The sequence below is a fragment of the Anas platyrhynchos genome, chromosome 2 (genome assembly GCF_047663525.1).
Source record: "Anas platyrhynchos isolate ZD024472 breed Pekin duck chromosome 2, IASCAAS_PekinDuck_T2T, whole genome shotgun sequence".
Lineage (NCBI taxonomy): Eukaryota > Metazoa > Chordata > Aves > Anseriformes > Anatidae > Anas > Anas platyrhynchos.
In genome coordinates, this window is record NC_092588.1 from 9,866,837 (window position 1) to 9,874,010 (window position 7,174).

The following is a 7,174-nucleotide window of genomic DNA, read 5'->3' on the forward strand; positions in this document are numbered from 1 at the left end:
CTGTGCATACTTGAGTTGGTCCAAGTTAAGAAGATGCTGCTTATGATTCAGCTGTTAGGTTCTTGTATTGCAGATATGTTCATAAAATTTTAGGATTGTGAATAAATAGACAAAATAATTTAGATCCTGCCTATACCAGCTTAGTGTAGGTGGCTTTGCCTTGTTTATAGTTCAACAGTTAGTCAAGCTGATTTTGGTTAAGTAATGGGGCAAGTTTCCTGAAATGGAAAAGATCTGTCATACTGTTAAGTTCCTGAAGTGTATTACATGTATTACAATTGCTTGATTTACTTAATATTGACCCTTCACTACATTGGTGCCAAAGTAATTCTAGAATATGTTGGGGAAAAAAAAAAAAAATAATAAAAAAATAAAAATAAAAAAAAAGCATAGAAAGATGATAAAAACATGAGAAGGATACATCTGAACATTTTTCAGTGCTAGGCTGATATTTGTAGATAGTTGTCTCACATGGCAGCCTTGTGTTTTAAGCAGAGAAGTTTTCAGTTTGTGATTACATACATATGGTGGCAGAAGAGGCCCTTGGGGTTATTGCAAAGACCTCACAGGAAGTTCAGAGCTTCAATTCAGGACATGGTGGGGTGGAGGGATGCATGGAACTCAAGGCTCAGAGAGATAGGAAACAATTATCATTTTGATGGCAAAAGGCTAAAGTTGTCCTGCAGCAACATTCTTGGGATGCCCAAGAGCAAGACTTATCAGGGAAGGGGACAAGGTAAAAGGAAATGCATTGTTTCACCCAGGCTGCATTTCAGATCTTATTACATTAATGTAATAGACAACACAACGATTTTTTTCAAGTTGCTGAAAAACACGTTTTGAAAGCAAACCAAAATAGTAGCAAATTCATCTAAAATTTGTTGTGTAATTTTGGGTAATGTCAAGTTCATTGTGCAGATGACTTGTGTAGTCTGGGTAGAGAAGTAAGCAATCTGAATATTAAGCATGTGATTTCATTTCAGCCTTTTATTTTTAAGCAGATTTTGGAGCGGGCCTGCTGTTTTGCAAAAAGAATAAAGAACTATTAATCACACTCAATGAATTAGAACAGAATATACAAAATTCCAAAATGTTATTTAATCTCAGAACTAAATCTTGTGAAATTAATATTTTCACTCTAAATGACCAAAACTTGGTGTAAGAAGAAATGAACAACAAAAGTTTTGAGAATTCTTTCTTTATACAAAGAAAATTGTTAGCCAGGGTCTAAAATAATTGTTGATACAACTGGTGAACTAAATAATTTATTATTCACCCAGCTCATTTACATATGTGATAATATAAACCGGAAAAGAAAAAAAAAAAGAAAAAAGAAATAAAAAAGTTTGTTAGTTTCAGTAAGAACATTATCTCTAAATAATGATTGGGTGATTGTAAGCGTAGTGACTGTGTATATTTCTTGTGGTAGAGATTGAGATTTCTTAGATGTACATTCCCGCAGAGTATGAAGAGAGACAAATCACTATTTAAATTTCTGGGAACAGCCAACACATTTCTTCAGCAGTCTATGTTTTGTGTTTTTTTGTTTGTTTGTTTGTTTGTTTGTTTTTAAAGTGTTCTTCAATTTATTAACAGATATTTATGTCTTTCAGTGTTCCCAGAGAGTGTTTAAACAAAAATTGCATGTACATGCAATACATGTAGTATTATTATCCATTGTTCAACTGTAACAAAACTGAGGTTTAAAGGGGAAAATAAGTCATCCACATCTGGGGAAATCTAATTAATGCTATGATTTCTGTAACAGTGATCATTAAATTAGGTTACTTCTCATTTACAGAATTTATTATTTATTTATTTATTTTGCCCCAGGGGGTGCAAAGATCCGTACTTCTAGCATTCTCCATTTAATTGTCTGTTGCAGATACTGTGGCCAGGTGATGACTATGTCAGGAATTTGAATTGACCAATAATTTACTAAGATTATTTTTATATCTGACAGAAATTGGTATCAAGAGTTATAAGAAATAGGTGCAGCAACATAAGAAATGGAATAAGTACAGTGATGACAAAAAATACAATACATTCACCCTTCAGGAGTGATTTATTGGACTGAGTGCCTTCATTTCTCAGAGCCACACCTACTTGCGGTCATATAAAAAGAATGGAGAAAGACTCTTTACTCAGATAGATAATGATAGAACAAGGGGGAATGGCCTTATACTAAAAGAGGATAGATTTAGATTAGACATTAGAAAGAAATTCTGCACTGTTAGGTTAGTGAGGCACTGGAACAGGCTGCCCAGAGAAACTGTGGATGCCCCATTCCTGGAGGTGTTGAAGACAAGGTTGGACCAGGCCCTAGACAATCTGATCTAGTGCGTGGCATCCCTGTCTATGTCAGGGATGGTTGGAAGTAGGTGATATTTAAGATCCCTTTCAACCCAAGCCATTCTATGGTTCTATGATTCTATGTGTCTTCCTTTAGCAATGAAGATATCAATGCTATTGGGTACTTTTGAAAATAGGAAATTTGGTAAGTATTTCAGATTTCTCCAGTAGGCTGAGGTTTGTCATACAAAGCCAGAGGGTATGTTTACTATGCTGTAATATCATTGAATGTAACAAAAATTATTGAAGAGCATTCAGAGAGACTAATACTCATTAGGTTTCATGTATCTCCAGATCACCATTTGTAATATTGTAGGTAAAGATTGGATAAAATTGACACAAAAATATGCTACATTCTCAGACATGGAAAAATATATGGCAAATATATTTTCATCTCTCACTCCAGTGATGTCAGCCCTATTTTACCAGGATGTGAACTCAGTTCCATGAGCCCAATTCTATCAATGTAATTATTAGCATGTTTTGGCAGAAAATCTTCAGGACATTCTATTCAACAGGCCACTTTATTCAGAAGTTGGTTTATGAGGAAGGTGTGCATTAACCTCAAATTGCTGTGCTCTGACTGTGGTTTCTGTACTGAATACTAAAGCATTTTTTACTATTTTCTCCTCCATATTTTCTGTAATGCCACTGTCCAATTTTTATCTTGCATTTTATTCTATCACTGTATCAACTCTAAGACATGTCCTTCACTTACATTAAATTTAGCGTTGGAAACCACTGGAATCTTACTCTCTTTTCTCCAGCACAAGCAAAGCAGGTCTCTAGTTTTGACTTAGAATATTCATTGCTATTTTTCCAAAGCATAAAATGTACTTACTGCCTCCCTGAGGATGTGAATGTTTATATCCAAGTAGTGGGATGATTTAACAGGGAAAAACTCCTTTATGAGTCACAGTTTGTGAATCTTTTTAAAGAATTTATTTCATTGGAAAATGAAATGCTACTACAGAATAACAATGAGCATTTATACAGGTTCATGCTCTTTGAAGCCTATCTGTCCTCCCCGGAACTCCCATTGTTCATAAGAATTTATCCGGAGAGCCTGTAATCTGTTAATGTGGTAAATATCCAGAAAGTACGAGAGAGGACAACATAGCAAGAACAGATTCCATAGGACTGCTGTTAAGCAAACATTCCACCCACTTCTTTCATTTAAGTGATAGAAATTTGTTAATGATAAACTGAATTACAAATTTTCCACCCATAATGCCTATACCAGATCCATATGTACACTCTAGCAAGCTTCTCTAAGCAGTACTATTCTTCTAAGTCTTAGTGTGGGAACAAATGTTTATCTTTTGGGACATACCCTAAATTGCTAAATTTCCTTAAATGTGCCTCTAAACAGAACCTATGATCCTTAGAGAAGAAACTATGTGATTAGTGGAAAAACATGTTATCTGCCTTGAGTTCAAATATGAATAATTTCTCCAGGTAGGGTTCTTTTTTTTTTTTTTTTTCTGTCCTATTAAACTGTCTGTATCTCATCCCATGAGTTTTTAACTATTTTGTTTATTTATTTATTTATTTATTTCCCCAGATTCTCTTCCCCATCCCACTTAGAGAGGAGAGAAGGGAGGGAAGAATGAACAAATAGCTGTGTGGTGCTTTTCTGTCTGCCAGGCTAAACCACAACTGTGTATTTTCTGTGTATTTCCTTTACAACAGAAAAGGCTGAAGTATACTCAGAATGGACTGACTTGCTCCTACAAATACTATAAGCATACAACTGTTTGTGCATTTCCTTCCTAAGGAGGTCAAGATCTTTGTAAAGGAAATATCTAGTCTTTATTTAAAATCTTGGATTGGGTAGAAATTAGAATTAAGATGTTTCATCTCAAAGTCAGACAGCACAGATTAACAGCTGCAGTAAAAGCTAATTCCAGAGGATAAACAGAGGCACAGCATTCAGGAGATCAGGTCTTTCTATATGATATTTGGAAGGGCACAAAATGGGGTGACTTTTAGATATTTTAATCAACAGTTTTACTTCTTTTGGTATTCTAGGTAGTAACAACATCTGGAAAGTTAGCTCTCAGTCTTCTTTTCTGTTTTCTGACAACATTACCTTCTTGACTTTCAGGATATTAATACTTAATGTTGTTTGATTTAACCCATTTTACTTTGCCACTAAGAGATCTGGAAGTAGTCACATAACAATTTTCCATTTCCCCCTTTATATACCACTTCCAAAATAAATAAATACATAAATGAATAATTAAACAAACTAACAGCACCACTTTGCAGGGCACATGAAATATCTTTCAAATGCATAGTTTAAGCATTCTGCTAGATATTTTTAAAAGTGGGGTTTTGAAGGAAAAAGATCAACCACAGGTAAAAGAATAGCCTGAAAAATAATTATCTCTCTACCAGGCTTTTCTGCTTTGTTAGTAACATTCAGAAAAGCATGCATATAGAAGCAAGGGAAAGATTACCAGTAAAACAGCAGATCATATTGCCCTTTAACATTTTAGAAATACATTGACATATCTATGATCATTATTCAGTTACACTGGATTGCTGAGTTATTTCATCACTCTAATATAAATGACAGCAAAATGTGTGGTTTTTAAATGAACAGACTTATTTTCAGACTAGTCCTTATTGTGGTAGAATAAGAAACAATATAAAGTTAATTATGTTCATAAAGCTGTCTATTTAACACTGTACAGTGTATCAAGACATCTTGATCTAAATTTAATTGCTCTTGAATTCAACTTTCCAGCTCTGATTTGTGTATCGATTTATGAATAAATCTATAGAAGACAAGGAGATTTAAGGTTTTGCTGTGATTGGCTTTCAGGGTAGGTCATTTTTGCAGTGATTTATGTGATTTGCAGTGATTTATTTTACTTATCAATCATGTCCTTCCAACTTTTATGTTAATAAAATTGTAGTTATTTATCACAAACTATCTTGTATGCATTAAATATTGCAAACTTGTGGCAAAGGAAAATTACATCAGTTGGTGAAAAATAGAGAGCCAACATGCTGAAAACAAAAAATTGAAAACTGGACTCTAGAATGTACATAAAAGCCTTAAAACTGATTTTATATCCATGAATCTTTAGAGGATTACACTTTTAGGTATCTGTATAAATCTTCTGTTTATTCTATATGCTGAACACTAATCAGATCCCAATCACATTAATTATTTTTTTTTTTTCGAGATTAAACATTTTTCAGTCAAGAATCTTATTCACATGCCTCAAGTAAGACATAGGAAATTGACTGAAGGGATCCATTATTTATTTGAGTTGTGATGTGTCTTACAAAAATAGTTAATAACTTCAAGCTTTGTGTATTTTATTTAACATTATAATAACTTAGGATGGACTGATTTCTTAGCTTCTACTTATCTCAAACAAAGCAAGAATAAATGCTTTTATTTTATAATAATAATAATAAAATCTCTGTTAAAAAGTTTCTTTTCTCACCACTTATGTTTTGCAGCTTCTCACTCTAAAACAAGCTAAACACATTTTATGAAGGAATGGAAATGGAGTTCTCCATTTTCCTTACTCAAGCTGCCTGACTTGCATTCTGAAAAATTATTAAAAATATAAATGAAGCCAATAATATTCATTCTTGTGAAGAAAATGCTGAAAAGAAAGCCACAAACTCACTTCCACAGCTCTAGCAATCTGTCTCTTGTAAACTTAAAAGAGAAACTACCTTAAAAGCATCCTGGAAATAAACGTAAGCCTTTCAGTGGATGAATGAAGTTAAACAGTGAGGAAATATCAAACGTAATTTTAGTTCAAAAGCTTGCCTCTTTGTTAGTTTCATTGGAAGAGAAATTAAATATATTTTCAGATTTTGCAGTGTCACCTCCTTTTTTTTTTTTTTTTTTTTTTTTTCTCTCTCCAAACTTTCATTTCCTTTCCTAAAAAAGACTACTGCCTGGACCACAGCAGAGTTTTTAAGAACCTCATATTGCAAATAGCATTTTTAGCGTTACTAGATTTAGTCAAAGGACACTATTGGTAACTTAGTTATCGTACAGTAAATGAAAGCAAACATAGACTGTCAATTCTTGAGCAGGTAGATGATCTCAAGAGATCTCTTCCAATTTCAAAGACTTTGTGATTCTGTAATTACAGTAATCCTCATACTTTCTGGTGATGGGAACCACCTAAATGCCATGCACATTGCATGTAGGAAGCTTGGGCATGTATCTGTGGTCTTGCCCCTTACCAGATGGCTGAACTTCTTATGCATCTTTGGCAGGGTCTACAGAGACTCTCACAAAACTTTACAAAATCAGTATATTCAGTAGAGGGAGGTTCACACTATTGGCAACAATACTGAGTCTTCAAACTCGCCATCTGGAAGCATCTTCCTTCCATTTGTTTATATGAGGACTTAGGCTTTCACTGTAGGTGCTCTTAGACACAGGTAAGTTAAAGGCTTAATTCAGACCCAGAAATAACCTGGTAAAAGTTCCCCAAATGACCAATAAACAACTTTCTCTCACTCAACCACATAGACAACTTTATTTGCACAGGTGCATTAGCTCCTAACCAAACTCTTCACCTACCATTGCAAAGAACATCTTGCCCTGTTTGGAATGCTCACAGCCCAGTCAACAAAAACCAAAACGTGTCACTGTAGTAAAAGGGAAACTTTCTCCCAGAAAACTCTACAGATCAAGAGCTCTGAAGACACAAAGAGAATGTGACAAAATTAAACATCAGATAATTAATTAGGGAGGATTCTGGTAATTGTCATGATTAGGAAACCATTAATCCCCACATCACTTTAGAAATTCAATCCTGCAATCTTAGCTTTCTAA